The sequence below is a fragment of the Pan paniscus genome, chromosome 2, assembly GCF_029289425.2.
Source record: "Pan paniscus chromosome 2, NHGRI_mPanPan1-v2.0_pri, whole genome shotgun sequence".
NCBI classification, from domain to species: Eukaryota; Metazoa; Chordata; class Mammalia; order Primates; family Hominidae; genus Pan; species Pan paniscus.
This window is the reverse complement of record NC_085926.1, coordinates 57,106,493-57,122,377: the sequence shown is the minus strand read 5'-3', so window position 1 is coordinate 57,122,377 and position 15,885 is coordinate 57,106,493. Positions and strand designations below refer to the sequence as shown.

The 15,885-nt window shown below is 42.4% G+C and overlaps 1 protein-coding gene and 1 pseudogene across 2 annotated transcripts in view; one reads left to right on the top strand and one right to left on the bottom strand.

Annotated features, from left to right (window-relative positions):
- IL17RD (interleukin 17 receptor D) overlaps window positions 1-15,885 on the top strand; it is a 75,727-nt gene that overhangs the window by 22,725 nt on the left and 37,117 nt on the right. Inside the window, exon 1 of one of the 2 annotated variants that reach the window (XM_055110971.1) lies at window positions 79-211. The exons of the other annotated variant lie outside the window; for it this stretch is intronic. The gene's annotated coding sequence lies outside the window, so the exon portion shown is untranslated. Of the gene's footprint in view, window positions 1-78; window positions 212-15,885 lie in introns of those variants that run through there. 2 annotated transcript variants of the gene reach the window in all.
- LOC103786122 (large ribosomal subunit protein eL19-like) lies at window positions 7,012-8,547 on the bottom strand (annotated as a pseudogene).

Genomic DNA, 15,885 nt, shown 5'->3' with positions numbered 1-15,885 from the left:
CTTTTCATCACCACCTGGTGGAACCATTTGTCAATGAGGACGTTCTGGAAGTTAGAGAAGTTCCTGAGGCTCAGGTTGGCGACACCAACACAGCGGTCAGCCAGGCCCTGTCTCCCTGCCAGGAGGCCGGAGTGGGGGAGGTCAGACGGGGCGGTTGGAGGGGGAGGCTTCTGCCTCAGGTGTTCCCGCGTTGTTTGTCAGTGGAGAGCAGGTTAGTGGGTGAGCCAAGAAAAACCAATAAGTGTTTCAATTTTTAATAAAATGTCTCTCCTACCCTTTGTTTCTCCCTCCACTTCTCCACAAAAGAAAGAACAGAGTGAATTTTTAAGCACATCTGGACACTGTTTTTGTAAAACTTTTACCCTGAATTCCCAGAAGGAATGTATTGGCTCCCATTTTTCCAAGCAAAAACTGAAATGATTCCTTTGTTTATAAGTACTGTGCTTGCATATTTTAATAAAACAGTAAAGAAAGGAATTGCACTGATTTGAAAATCTTTAGCTAGGCCGAAGCTTTGCCCTTTATGCCTCTCTTGAAGTCTTTGAGAGGTGCTAAAAGTTTATGGTTGGTTATTTTTGGTGTCAGTGGGAAAGGGAGAGTTAGGAAGGCTCCGTGTGTCCCTTTTTGAATTTTTTTTTTCCTGTGGCTATAAGAGCGTTCAGGCAATGGGGCAGGGGCTGCTCTTGGTCCTTGTTCCTCTGTTCTGCTTCCTCTACCATGCAGTGCCCTCTGGTGAAAACCGTGCAGATACAATCAGATAACAGTGTTCCAGATCTGAGAGCCCAAGGCCTGCGGTGGAAGACAGAATCCATCTTTTCCTTATCAGATAGTGTTTGTTTTTTTCTTAGGTGATTATTCTGTAAGCCTATTGTTGCCAAGAAAATGAGGTTGATCTTTCATTAATACCAGTCTTATTAGGATGTTGGCATGGTGTTCTAGTATGGGGAGAATTGCAAAAGAAACTTAGAGTGTTGAGCTTTTTTTTTCTCCCAGAAATGTTTATTATAACAAATATTAATAACATTTAGCAGTTTGTGTATACAGATAATGTACAAAAAATAGACCTTCAAAAATTTCTAATCTGAAGTGACAAATAATTAATGTTTAATAATCACTAGTTGTTCTGCTTAGGATTATATTCAATTGTATATAGTATTTTTAATTCAAACAATACATTAGAGAACAAAGAATATTTTAATGTTTATTCCATCCCTCAGAAATGAAAACTGCTAACAATACAAAAAATAGCTACATATTCCCTGAAAAATAAGTCCTGAGTGTCAAGCTTTTAAAGATGAAATACAGAGACATTTGCTATTTTGGGGAACTTGTAAGATGACATGGTTCTGTTCAGACCGGTGGTTATAGAAGTTCTTTTTTATGCCCTCAAAAATTATGTTTTTTAATTAAAGTTATATTGTCAGGAAAACATCAGCGTACTGTGGTTAAGTTATGAGGGTTGGCTGGGTGCTGTGGCTCACGTCTGTAATCCCAACACATTGGGAGGCTTAGGCAGGAGGATTGCTTGAGCCCAGGAGTTTCAGCCCAGCCAGGGCAACATAGCAAGACCCCATCTCTACAAAGAATGAACTTTTAAAAATTAGCCAGGCATGATGGTACACGCCTGTAGTTCTCCCAGCTACTTAGAAGGCTGAGGCAGAGGATCGTTTGAGCCCAGGAGTTCGAGGCTGCAGTGAGCCGTGATTGTACCACTGTACTCCAGCCTGGGCAACAGAGTGAGACCTTGTCTCCAATTAAAAAAAAAAAAAAATGTGAAGGTCAGTCACAGCTCTGCTACTGCATAATAAATGTTCATTAGTGATAAGCATTGAACCAGTGTAATAGTTACTGTTTCCTAGAATATTACTTTTCCTAGACCTGTTCTGGGTGTTTGGAAATAAATTCTAGAGGTGTGATATTCCCAGAGTAGACCTCATCTCAGAGATCAATCAAATTTCAGAGATGACCACACCTCAGCTTTTCTACACTACTTTTGAGAAAGAAAGTTGTTAGCCATGATGCCAAAACTGACCCACTAAGCCTTTCGGGGCTATGGATGTACATCTGTCAAATGGCAGCAAATGTTGAATAATGCCCAAAACAGGATGGTCTGAAAATTAATACTTGTATTAGTGCCATCATGCAAACATTCACCATTTTTTGTGAGCTTTTAACAAAAATGGTTTGCCTGAATTGAAATCTAATTCGATAACTTTGAGTCCTACTGATACCATTCTAGCCCATCTTTTGAACTTTTATTTCTCTTTGAGTTCTGGGAAATTGCCAGTTATTCTAAATGCTAGCTCGTAGACCATTTGGTTAGGAGTATCTGGTTAAAAAAAATGACCTGATTTAGAGCTCGTAGTTCAGTGTTGGTAGTCTCTACATTTTCCATGTAGCATTGTTTCAAAAACTGCAAAAAGGTATATTTTAACAGTGGTTCAAACTGTAAAGTGCTGAGCAGATCTTGGGGAACATCAAGACATGGGTTCTCTGTGTTCTTCTCCATAATGTGGGAGATTAGAGGGCTGTCTGGCAGAATTGTGAGCTCTGAGCACAGCCTTGCCTCTAAGGTGCCCGGCTCGGTATCTTTACGCAGAAGCCTGACAGTGAACTAGCAGTCTTTTCAGTACCTTTTTCCAGGGCCAGATTTTTTTTTTTAAGTTTTAAACATATGAAAACATTTGATTTAAATGGTCCTAATAATATGTTTTCTATTTTTCCTGTAAAACCAGGAGTTGAGTTTGAATAACAGCAGAAAACTTAGGAATTAATATGGAGGAGCTATTTTAAATGATCTAGCAGTATAATTATTTGCTCAGAGATTTGTGTAATCAAAAAGGTTTTCAGCCAGGCGAGGTGGCTCACACCTGTAATCCTAGCACTTTTGGAGGAAGGCTGAGGTGGGCGGATCACCTGAGGTCAGGAGTTCAAGGCCAGCCTGGCCAACATGGTGAAACCCTGTCTCTACTAAAAATACAAAAATTAGCCGGGCGTGGTGGCACGTGCCTGTGTACTCCCAGCTACCCAGGAGGCTGAGGCAGGAGAATCACTGGAACCAGGAGGCAGAGGCTGCAGTGAGCTGAGATCATGCCACTGCACTACAGCCTGGGAGACAGAGCAAGACCCCGTCTCAAAAAAAAAAAAAAAAAAAAAGGAAATTTTCATTGCATGTACCCCATAAATAATATACACTTATTTGTATATATAATATTCACACTCAAATTCACATTCAGTTCAAAATTACACAAAAATTCAAAATAAAAAATTTAAACAAAGGAAAAAGTTTAAAAAGCATTTAAAAAGATGGTTTTCATGTTGAAAACATCCATCTTGACATTCTTTTACCCGTAGCCTGTTTAATATTCTTTATTTTGACTGTATTTCATTCTCCTACTTTGCCAAACTCACTTTTTCAATCTTCTTTTTCCTCCATGCGTGCCCTAACTATGGGTAGTCTCACAAAGCCCAATTCCTGGCTTTTTGTTATTTTTTTACACTTTCTGTTAATTTTGTATACCTCTTATGAATTAGCCTAGCTGTCCTTAAGTTTCTGTGGCATGCCGTCATACATGACGTCCTGCCTTTTAATCCTGCATTTCTCCCCTCCCCCCAAAATATATGATATTGTAAAAAGATAGTAGGCACCTCACTTTCACTGTTTTTCTGCAGCCTACTTTTAAAAAAAAGACCCTCTTTCCCCAGTGTTCTCTTTTTTTTTTTTTTTTTGAGATGGAGTTTTGCTCCTGTTGCCCAGGCTGGAGGGCAATGGTGCAATCTCAGCTCACTGCAACCTCTGCCTCCCGGGTTGAAGCTATTCTCCTGCCTCAGCCTCCTGAGTAGCTGGGATTACAGGCATGCACCACCATGCCCAGCTAATTTTTTGTACTTTTTTAGTAGAGATGGGGTTTCTTCATGTTGGTCAGGCTGGTCTCGAGCTCCCAACCTCAGGTGATCTGCCTGCCTTGGCATCCCAAAGTGCTGGGATTACAGGTGTGAGCCACTGCACCTGGCCCCCAGTATTCTCGTTATTGCCTTAAAATCACTATCTTCCGACTTCCCCAAATAAGAGCCTGCAGGTCACCTTTGAATATTTCATCATCACCTCTGTATTGTATTTGTCACCAAGTCCTGCTATTTTTTCCTTAAAAATGCCTCTCAGACCTGTCCTTTGATCCTCATCAGTACATTGCTGTCCCTGTCATGTTATATGTGGACTGCTGCAGTTGCTGGCTATCTGGTCTACCTCGCTCCAGTCTTTCACCCTCTAGTCTCTAGTTCTTCCTGCATATGTGGCCGTAACACTGTTTTGTTGTTATCATTCCTTTCCTGGTTCGGTTTCCTTTAATGTTTTTTGTTTGTTTGTTTTGTTTTTACTTTTTTCTTTATTGTGTTGAAATACACATAACATAAAATTTACCATTTTAACCATTTTAAATGTACAGTTCAAAGATTTTTAAGTAAATTCACAATGTTTTGCAACCATCACCACCATCCACCTGTAGAACTTTTTCACCTTCCTAAATGGAAATTCCATAACCATTAAACAATAACTCCCCATTCTCCTCTCCCCGCAGCCCCTGGCTATCTCTATTCATGTCTCTATGAATTTGACTGCTCTAAATACCGCATATAAATGTAGTCATACAGTATTGTCCTTTCTGTCCTTTTGTGCCAATGTCAAATTTTTAAAGATTGTTTTTAGTGGTCTTGATCTGTAGGGAAGTTGATGAAGATTTGGTAAAAGCTAACAAAGGGCCTTTGCTTTGAGTCTTCTTATCTCTTTAGTATTTAGTGAGCTCTGTTTGGAAGCATGACACTGGTTTACTCTGAGTACAGACAGGAAAGTCAAGGCGTGTAAGAGCAACAGGGGAAGGTTAGAGACTCCCAACTTAGGCCTCTGTGGCACTAACCTAATACCAAAAGTTTTTTGTCATGGAGGGAAGAGAAGTGAAAATTGGAAGCGGCTGGTGACCAGGACTCATCTTCCTCCTTCTTAAATACCTTCCATCTGTATTAGGGGCAGGGAATCAATTTCCATCTTGAAATGGATATGTGTTTTGAGACCCCAGCTCCAGTCTTCTGTTTTATAAGTGTCACTTCTGCTCTTCAGGCCCTGGGGTTTGACTCATCCCATCTGTTCAATTCTTGGGTCCTTTGGATTCATCCTTTGAAGCTGCTGTTTCATTGCCTCTTTCTTCCTTCCTCATCTCCCCACCTACCCCATTGCCACCTTGGCCTGTATCAGAGACCTTTTCCCTGTGCTTCTGTCTGCCAAATCTAGGCTTGTGCTCACATCTGTAAGGACCACTGTATTTGGATCTTGCCTGTCTCCAAGATGTACCACATGCAAAGCTGAACCCACTTGGCTATTTCAGCCCTATGGTGCCCATCTTTTCAGGCCAGTTGGGGGTGTCTAACACAGAAGCAATGAGGGTGTGTTGGTCACTTCCAGGGATGTGGGAAGTGTTTATTCTGGATGACCAGGAAGACTCTGTGTCATCCCTGAGAAATAGCAACCATTTCCTGAATGCTTACCATGTGTTGGGCACTGGGTGGTACAGTTGGTAGCACAAGCTCCTGGGTCTGTGTTTGCTTGAAAGAAACTTCCTTCCCCTCCGCAACCCCAAAGCTTGACTTGCCTCCTCTGAAGACACTTCTCTGGCTAGCCTTCCTCTGTTCAATTACCCCTTGTCTGAAATCTTATTACACATAGAGCTCAGTGGCATAACTTAGCCCATTCATTCTAGGCAGTGTAACCTTATCTACTGTAGTTTCGTGTCTTTTAGCTTTGTTTTCCAAAACTAATTGTAAACACCTAGAGGCAGGGGTCTAGTTTAGCCTTATTCTCACTCAAAATGGCTTTCCCAAGTGCAAAAGCATATTTCAAGCTCTTGAGACATCTGGTTGATAAATCCTGGGGCATTTGCAGAGGTTTTTCATGGATAAATGAGAAGGAGAGAATCTCAGGGTATAGTTAAACATTGCTTTTACATCAGCTTTTTTTTTTTTTTTTTTTGAGTGGGGGTTGGGGGCGGGGGAGGGGTAGACAGAGCTTTGCTCTGTTGCCCAGGCTGGAGTGCAGTGGTACAATCACTGCATCCTCAACCTCCTGGGCTCAAGAGATCCTCCTCAGCAGCTGGGACTACAGGCGTATGCCACCACACCCAGCTAATTATTCTTATTTTTCATAGAGACGGGGTCTATGAGATGGAGTCCAGGCTGGTCTTGAATTCCTGGTCTCGAGCATTCCTGCTGCCTTGGCCTCCCAAAATGCTGGGATTACAGGTGGGAGCCACCATCCCTGGCCAGGCTGTTTTTGAGGCAGAGCTCATTCTTTCTTCTTCCACACCTGGGCTACATATGTGTTGTGATTCTAATCACAAAATGGAATTTACCGTTTTTTACCAGTGAGTGGTTTTTATCTCCTTAGCTTGGTCTGTAAAATCAAGCCACCCTGACTCTCTGGAAAGAGTTGGAGGTCTTAGGTTTCCACACGGCTGTAATGTGATTATTGTGCTGGAGAGAGGAAGACATTGTTATCTGCTTCCTGGATTTGCCAGTTTCCCTTTTAATTTTACACAGTTCTGTTATTCACTGGAGACCAGTCATCTAATCATAAAATCCCCTACATTTATGTAATTTTAAAGAAACATACAGGATAAATTATAGTAATTTGGTTACCCTGCAGAACAGCGTTTAGGATACCCACATCAATAGGCAACCTACCAACGTATCAATGTGTGTATACTGTGCAAGTAGCTTTGTCACTACATGTGTCCTCTTGCCTTTTCCATGTACACAGCCGGCTCTGGAGCAGGTGACGGGGCCTGCTATACTACTTCCTACTAATGGTGTTTTCCCTTTGTAGAAAATGATGGTTGATGACAGTTGATAAGACCCTTAGAAAGAATTTTGCCCAGTGGTCCTAACTCACTTTATTAGGCTCTTTTTGTTATTTCCTCCATAGATCTTACATATTTCACCCAGAAGGGACTGCATTAACTGATAGCTGGTGGAGATTTATGAGAGCAAATGTTATATATATTAGGATCTAATTTATATCAAGTCACAGTCCATGTGATGCAGGCAGTAAAGACCGTCTGGAAGAGTCTTCTTCAAAATGATGGAATGGGAGAAGTTTCATATTCTTCTTTGTACTTAATTTTATTTTACCTTGAACTTGTTATCTTTACAAAAATAATAAAGCTGTCTTCAAAAGAAAAGCCTACAGTTCTAGAAACTTGAAAACCCACTCTTAGGGAATCTCTGAGAATCACCGAGCATCCCACCACTTCGCAGGCAGTTGGGGAAATGGCAGGCAGGAAGTGGCACATCCTGGCCTGGCCTTCTGCCTCCTCCCAGCCTCCTGCCCACCTTGCTCTGAACCTGCTGTGCCTTTGGGGCTTCACCTCGTCAGTGCTCCAGGAAATGCCTGAATCTGTGTCCCTAGAAGCAGTGCTGCTCACCTGACAGTTTGGCCTCACACTGACCCAGCTCCCCATTCTTTGTTTTTTTGTGTGTGTGTTTTGTTTGTTTGTTTTTGTTTGTTTTGAGACAAGGTCTTGCTCTGTTGCCCACGCTAGAGGGTAGTGGAGTGATCATGGCTCACTGCTACTTCCATCTCCTGGGCTCAAGCCATCCTTCCATATCAACCTCCCAAGTAGCTGGGACTACAGGTGCATGCCACCATACCTGGCCAATTTTTGTGTTTTTGTTGGTAGAGATGGGGTTTCACCATGTTGTCCAGGCTGGTCTGAAACTCTGGGGCTCAATAATCCCCCTGCCTCAAAGTGCTGGGATTGCAGGATTGAGCCACCACACCTAGCCCCCATTCTTAGCTTATTTATTTATTTATGGCAGGTAAAGTCTTGTTTTATTTTAGTGGTTGATCTACGTAATCACTGAGGCCAGTATGTACAGACAAAGGGGGAGCTTTCACTTCTCGGTCTCTTCCTCCTTAGACAAAGTCTTGATGATCTCCTCCTTGGCCTGTAGGCGGTCTTCATGGTGCTTGCGTGCTTCCTTGGTCTTAGACCTGCGGGCCTTAGCCTGGTCAGCCTGCAGCTTCTTGTGGGCCTTGTCTGCCTTCAGCTTGAGGATGTGTTCCATGAGAATCCACTTGTTTTTGAACACATTCCCCTTCACCTTCAGGTACAGGCTGTGATATGTGTGGTGATCAATCTTCTTAGATTCACAGTATCTTCTCAGCAGCCGGCACAGAATCTGCATTCTCCTCATCCAAGTTACGTTCCCTGGCATTTGGGCATTGGCTGTACCCTTTCGCTTACTTATGCCCATGTGCCTGCCCTTCCAGCAGGCCAAGGTGTTTTCCCGGCATCAAGCCCGGGAATGGAAAGTCACAGGTTTGTAGATGATCAGCCCATCTTTGATCAGCTTCTGGATCTGCTGATGGGAGTTGGCATTGGCGATTTCATTGGTCTTATTGGGGTCCAACCAGACCTTCTTCTTGCCACAGCAGAGGACACTAAAGGCGAGCCTCATCTGAAACCTGAGCATACTCATGGCTGTGGCCTCAGCAGCGAAAGCAATGAGCTCCCCGATTCTTAGTTTAAAGTCAGTTTAGCCAGAACCTTTGGACTTTCCTTTAAAAAAGAATTAATCACTGCTTTTAATCTTTTCTGGTTAGCTTCTGTTTCATGCTAACTTCATGACAAAATGTTACAGGTTTCTAATTTAATTTCACCATATTACTTTGATTTTGTAAACATTTCTCCATGGGAAGCCTTAATGAAGTGGCAAGATACATTGATTTCTTTCTGTTGACAGGTGAAGGGACAAGGTTGTATGTGCCATTTACTTGCCTCAGCCCTATAGGAGAGGACTAGGAACACACCACCAGGCCCACTTCATCAGGGGTGGAAATATGCTCCTACCTGCTGTTCCATCTGCTGTGTCTGCCTCACAATGGATTTGCTTTATAATTGACCTCTCTATACCACTCCTTGCCAGAAATCCTTGGAGAGGGAGTGCAGGGAGACCTTAATTCCTGGGAACACCCCACTGCCGCCTTCACCCACAAAAAAGACATTTATCAAAATCTAAAATTGACCAAGACATCAATACTTCATTTTTACATCATTCTTTGCCTTCTCAGAATGACATTTTAGTGGTTCAAGGAAATTAAAACAAAGCTGAATACTCCTTGGCAAACATAATTATTTCCTGGCCTAAATGTCATACAATGATTTAATTGGTATGTCATTGTGTGTATGTGTGTTTGCATGTGTGTGTGTGTGCTTTAATGGAAATTCCATGTGGTATCTTTGGGAAATTAGGAAAGAGAGTCTTCTAGATTTATTGCTTATAGTTTAAGAACAGACTGCTGGCTTCCATCCAAATAGTAGGACGATGTAAAGTTACAGGGATCATTAGTGTTTGAATATATCCTTCCGATTGCCTGCTATTTTAAAATTAGTTTGGCAAAAGGTAAAAGTCAGAACTGACAGTGAAATTTTTTAAGCTTTGAAACTTGTAACATTCATCAAAATAAACTTGTGGGGGACTTGGCATCATGTAAGCGATGGTGTCCTTTGCTTTATACCAACATCTTAATTTTGAAGCTGAATGAGTTTTGCTGTGGCTGGAGTAGGAGTCAGAGACATAGATTATTCATTTTGGAAAGTTGGCATTTTAGATTATCCTTCATAGTGGCTGATGCACAGATACTATAAAATATATCCCAAACCCAACTCAGTTTTGTGTGTTGACCGCAAATACCATACTCTGCAAAGGCAGTTGAGCAGGAGTGGGAAAATCAGCTGTTTTCTTCATCTAGTGGATACTATGAGTATTTTCCTCCACACTCAGTGATGAAAAAAAAAGAATAAGAATTAGCCACATCCTAGTTCACTTTTTATCTTGATTCAGTGCAACTGACTTGGCTGCAGACATAACTGTTGTCACCTGTGATCCGAAAGGTGCTAGATACCGCTGTCTTGATGGGTTTATGTGCTCAACAGTGTAAGTTGTTGCCTTTCATGTTTCTACTTTGTAAAGTTCATGAGTCCCAGCATCTTGGACAAAGTGTTTAGTTACTGAGTTGTAACAAATACTGCCTATAAAGGATTACAGTTGGATGGCATTAATCCAATAATTATATTTAAAATGGAGATTTTACATCAACCACTTCCCTCCCCCATTAGAATTTTTTGTTTGTTGTTGTTGTTGTTGTTGTTTTTGAGACAGAGTCTTACTCTGTCGCCCAGGCTAGAGTGCAGTGGTGCGATCTCGGCTCACTGCAACCTCTGCCTCCTGGGTTCCAGCGATTCTCCTGCCTCAGTCTCCCGAGTAGCTGGGATTACAGGCGGGTGCCACCACGCCTGGCTAAATTTTTTTTTGTATTATTAGCCATGTTGGCCAGGCTGGTCTCGAACTCCTGACCTTGTGATCCCCCAGCTTCGGCCTCCCAAAATGCTGGGATTACAAATGTGAGCCGCTGTGCCCGCCCCTTCTTTTACAGTGTCTTGCTCTGTCACCCAGTCTGGAGTGTGGTGGTGTGATCTCGGCTCACTACAGTCACAACTTCCTTGGCTCAAGCGATCCCCCTGCCTCAGCCTCCCGAGTAGCTGGGACCACAGGTGTGTACCACCATGTCTGGCTAATATTTTTGTACTTTTTTTAGAATGGGTTTCACCGTTTTGCCCAGGCTGGTCTTAAACTCCTGAGCTCGAGCAATCCGCTGGCCTCTGCCTCCCAAAATGCTGGGATTACAGGTGTGAGCCACCATGGCTGGCCTGAATTTTGTTTTTAATCACCAAAGTAAAACCACTCTCTATTATTCAACAGACGTAGCTTTAAGCTATCAAGCTATTGAGTGGAGCTGGACTATAAGGCAGGTGAGAGGTCTGGGGGCTTCAGGGGTCCAGAAGCCTCTTGAAAATACCATGTGCCAATGTGTGTGCACACATGCACCACAGTTCTCCCCCAAATAAAAAGCTGTGAGTCTCGGTAATGAGGGGTAAATGAGAGCAAAGTGATTTTGGCCTTGGTGGTGATAGTATTGCCAAGAGAGGGATGACGGTAGGATTGCAGCTATATAGCAACTCACACTCACCCCGTTTTCAGATCTCACCAGTGTTTTTCTGAAGGCCTCAGGATATCACTCAAACCTTCAAAGTCCTTGCATCTTGAGGCCAAACTTTGTACTTCAGTCCATGAACACATGAACAGAGTGCACCTGTAGTTGATGGGCATTGGGCTGGGTGTGGCACAGCCTGGGACTCCTGTTGGCTGAATACTTTCACCTTTCTTTGTTTCACCCTTCTTAAGGCAGGACGGTGGTATTTTGTAACCAGTGGGCACTCAGCGAGTGTGAGTTGCATGCTTATACTGAAAGGTTCTAGGAAATCAGGTTTGGAGGCTCTTTCTGTAGAAAGGCAGTGCTGCTCGCCCAACATTGAGACTTGATATTTCTCCCAAGTAACTGGGATTCCCACAGCTTGGGGAGAATCAAGACAGTTGAGAGTGGTGGGCTGGAGGAACAGCTGAGGTAGGAGGGGGTGGGGGAGGGGAAGCTTGTTCACATGCTTGTTAACATTTAAGGGTCTTTGACAAAGGAAGTCTAATGCCTTGCCCCGGTCAGCCGGTGATTGCCCCCCGGGAGGCCCCGTTGTGCACAGGAAGTCAGACACTAATAATGTTAGCGAGGGGACAAAGGCGCCTGGCCTGGGAAGGGTCTAATTGCTGTGTCCGGCTCCCAGGCGGCTGGCCTCAAGCTGGTGGGGGCTGGGCAGGATGCGCTAAGTGTTAACACCTGGAGCCGGCACTGCTGACTTCCTGGTGCTTTGTTGTTGTTGTTGGCTTTGTGGCTGGGCACACATACTGACAACACACACACTCAAAGGCATTCAGAAACCCTGACTGCATCTCAGGGGGTTGTTTCAGGACTTGCTATCTAAGAGACTAGATGGAAATGGTTTGATCAGGAGGTAACACCGTGAGTGTCACCCCTGGGCCGGGCAGGGCCGTGAAACAGGAGGCTTTACTCCTGTTTCTCCTCCCATCTGCCCGTCAGAGCTTGGTGACTGTGGCTTCACCTCTGGGCTGACTACTTCCCTCTCCCCCAGAAAGCTTCTGGGAAAGGCCAGACCTTGCAGAGAGAGGCAGATACTTATTAGAAGGGTCACTCTGGCTTTAGCTTAGAACATTCTAGTCAGAATGAATGGGAGAATATTCACTCCTGGAGGACAGAGAGAACCAGCTGGGGTCACCCAAGGGTGGTTATGGTATATGTGTGGATATTTTATATATTGCTATTTGAATTCACACCTGGAGAGGTAGTTGGAGGGTCTGCATCCCAGGGAACTGGCAAAGCCAAGATGCACCCTTTGATTTCTGAGTGGGGTCTTGGGATTTTTTGTGTCTAAACATGGCTTTGGACCTGGGGGCCTGTGAACCCCTCAGAGGCCCTTGGGTGGCCTTCATGAGCTCTGGGAACCTCCCAAAATTGTGTATGAAAAGTTTCTGGGGGAAATTGGGTAAGGATTATTTTTCACAGGATTCTCCAAAGGTTCTAGTAAACTTTTCCTCTTAACAAAAACAGGGTCATCAGTAATTAAAAGCAAATACACCCTGCCTTGGCCAGTAGCCCTGCAGGGTGGGATTAGAGGTTCAGTTCAGCAAGGGTAAGGCTACCTGGAGCCTGAGGTGGGCTACCAATGGCAGGCAGTTTTGAGCACAGGTTGACTCACTTGGATTTTTGCAGCTAGAGAACAGGGGCGTTTAAAAGGATGCTTGAAGCCTGTCTCCTTCCTAGAGAAAGTGGGGGAAAGCCACAAATTTTGAAAAAGGGCCTAATGCTGACTTACTGCTTCCCACTGTTATTTTAAGGTTTTTCTGTCCGAGACCACCATGTGGACAGACTTAATCGGCTGACAGAAGGGGTTGCCTTGCTTTCTAGCATGTCCTGTAATGTTTCCATTAACACTGAAACCTAAAATGATGGCCTTCCATAATTTCCAAATATGCAAAATCCACCTTGAAGGAAATGTACGTGGGGCTTGCCGGGGACCTGTTGGGGTGGAGGAGGCTGGGTCCCCATGGCAACGTCACAATCCCCCATTTCTGTAGGCATTTGTGCTGTAAAAGCAGAATTCCAGATGTGACATAGTATTTGGAGACTCAGTCCCTGTGCCTTGGAAACAGTGGTATTTGAAGTCGGCACAATTCGGTGCACCTCTCTGTGTGGTCCTAAGGCTTTTCATTAGTAGTTGTGTTTTGATCTGAACATTTCCTCTCAGCTTAGGCATAACAATCATGTTTATAGCTTTAAGTTTTCCTCTATTGTCTAATCACTATTTTGCCCTCATAGGAAGAGACTTTTTCGGCTTCTGGAGTGAAGTCTTTGTAACTGTTCCTTTCACAGCTAAGTGAGAGTGAGTCAGTAGCCGATTTGCTGGGTGGGTATTTGGGTGGTTGGTTGTTTGCTTCCTCTTTGTACCCAGTATTTATGGAAAAAGCATACACAGACACAGTTAATCTGAGTCTGTGTATGCTTTTTAAACTACAGATGGGTTGACTGTTACCTTAAAGATGCCAGTTCTCTAACATGCGGTTCTCATTTGAGTGGATGGGAGTGGTGTGCGAAGCAGAGGGAAAGGTCTGGCTCTGTGTCCATAGGCATGTTTTATAGCGTGTCTCTAACGTTTTCGGAATTGGAAAAATGGAACAATCCTGTCTATTTGTGATTATCAGCCATGGGAGAACACACGGCCCAGATCCTTAACAGACTAATTGGAAAAAGTACTTGAGTTTTTGCTTTGTGAGAACTAAAGAGACTGCACAACTTTGTTTTGCCTTGTTTTTAAACCCAGGGAGAAAGTTTGCTTGTGTGCATTGCGTGTGTGTGTGTCTGTGTTGATATCTCTGGGTTTTAGCTGCATGGCTGGTTCCAGTGGCAAAGCAATAAGAAAATCATAAAGTCAGGCGTGGGGAAGAACATTAAAAAATATATGCAGTTCCATTCAGGCCACCATCATTTAGAGAAGTTGCTGTCGGAGAAACAACTCACACCAATGTCCTAACATATCTTTATCTTTAGTGAATGGATTTCCTAACATATCTTTATCTTTAGTGAATGGATTTCGGGGGGCAAAGTGGGTGGAGGGGTGGGATAGTGAAAAGAAATTTGGATGAAAACTAGAGCTTTCAGTTTGATAAGCAGGACACATGGTAACTTGGCATGGGTCGGCCTCATGTTAGAGCTCAGAAACAATTGTCCCTTCAGCTTTCCTTTGGAGAGCGTGAAATTAGGAACATGTGTGTGCTGATTAGCAACATGTCAGAGATGAATCACGATTACGGCTTTGGTCTGGTGCACAGGCGGTGCTCTGGAGTAGTGATTTCCTACCTCCCCGAGCAAATCTCTTTAATTAGCTTAAGATCTCCGGGTCTTTTTGGGCCAATGTGGTAATTGCTGGTGGGAACCCAGCAGCACTCCCCAAGAGCTTGTGTGTTCCTTGCTATGCATCCAAGACCTCACCTCCAAATCAGACTGCTGGCATCCTTCATTTCTGAAGTTGGTTGCATCTCAATTTGAGAGAGAGAGAGAACAGCTCCTGGGAATGTGGAGAGAATATCTTGAATAGATCCAGGCCCAGGCTGGCTTTTGATTTATTTTCCCTGCGTTTTGCATTCACCAGCATTCTCTTCAGCTTACATCACCTGGGGCTTCTCTGCCTTTGCCGACTTTTTGTTGTTGTTGTTAAAGGTTTGAACTGAAGTAAGTGGGGTCTATCTTTGTTTAGGAAACCATCTGAACTGGCATGGAGTCAAATGGCCCCATATTCTGCTTCGTCTCACCCTTCTCATGTCCATTGGTCAGAGACAAAGATGTTAGTCCCGTTGTACATTTTAAGCCTCACAGCACTGTCTGCTGTTACACAGTGGAAGCCCAAGATGGAGAAAATTTTATAGAAAAACAGAAAGTATGGCTGGGCTTGGTGGCTCACGCCTGTAATCCCAGCACTTTGGGAGGCCAAGGCGGGCAGATCTCTTGAGATCAGGAGTTTGAGACCAGGCTGACTAACATGGGGAAACACCTGTCTCTACTAAAAATACAAAAATTAGCCAGACATGGTGGTGGGCGCCTGTAATCCCAGCTACTTGGGAAGCTGAGGCAAAAAAAATCTCTTGAACCCAGGAGGTGGAGACTGCAGTGAGCCAAGATCACGCTATTGCACTCCAGCCTGGGCGACAAAGCAAGACTCTTATCTCAAAAAAATATATATATATATTTATTTATTTATATATATTTATATATTTATATATATTTATGTATGTTTATATATATTTATATATATTTATGTATATTTATATATTTATATATTTTTATATATTTATATTTTTATATATTTATATATATTATATATATTTTTTATATATTTATATATATTTATATATTTTTATATATTTATATTTATATATATTTATATATTTTTATATATTTTTATATATTTATATTTATATATTAATATATATTTATATATTTATATATATTTATATATACATATTAATATATAAATATATATATTTATATATACATATTAATATATAAATATATATTTATATTTATATATTAATATATATTTATATATACATATTAATATATAAATATATATATTTATATATACATATTTATATATTAATATATATTTATATATTTATGTATATTTATATATTTATATATGTATATATATTTATATATGTATATATATTTATATGTATATATTTTTATATATATATATGAGTTGGCCTTAGTTTTAAGTAGTTACTAGGTGTACCTTTAAAAAACCCATCTTCCGGCCGGGTGCAGTGGCTCATGCCTGTAATACCAGCACTTTGGGAGGCCAAGGCGAGTGGATC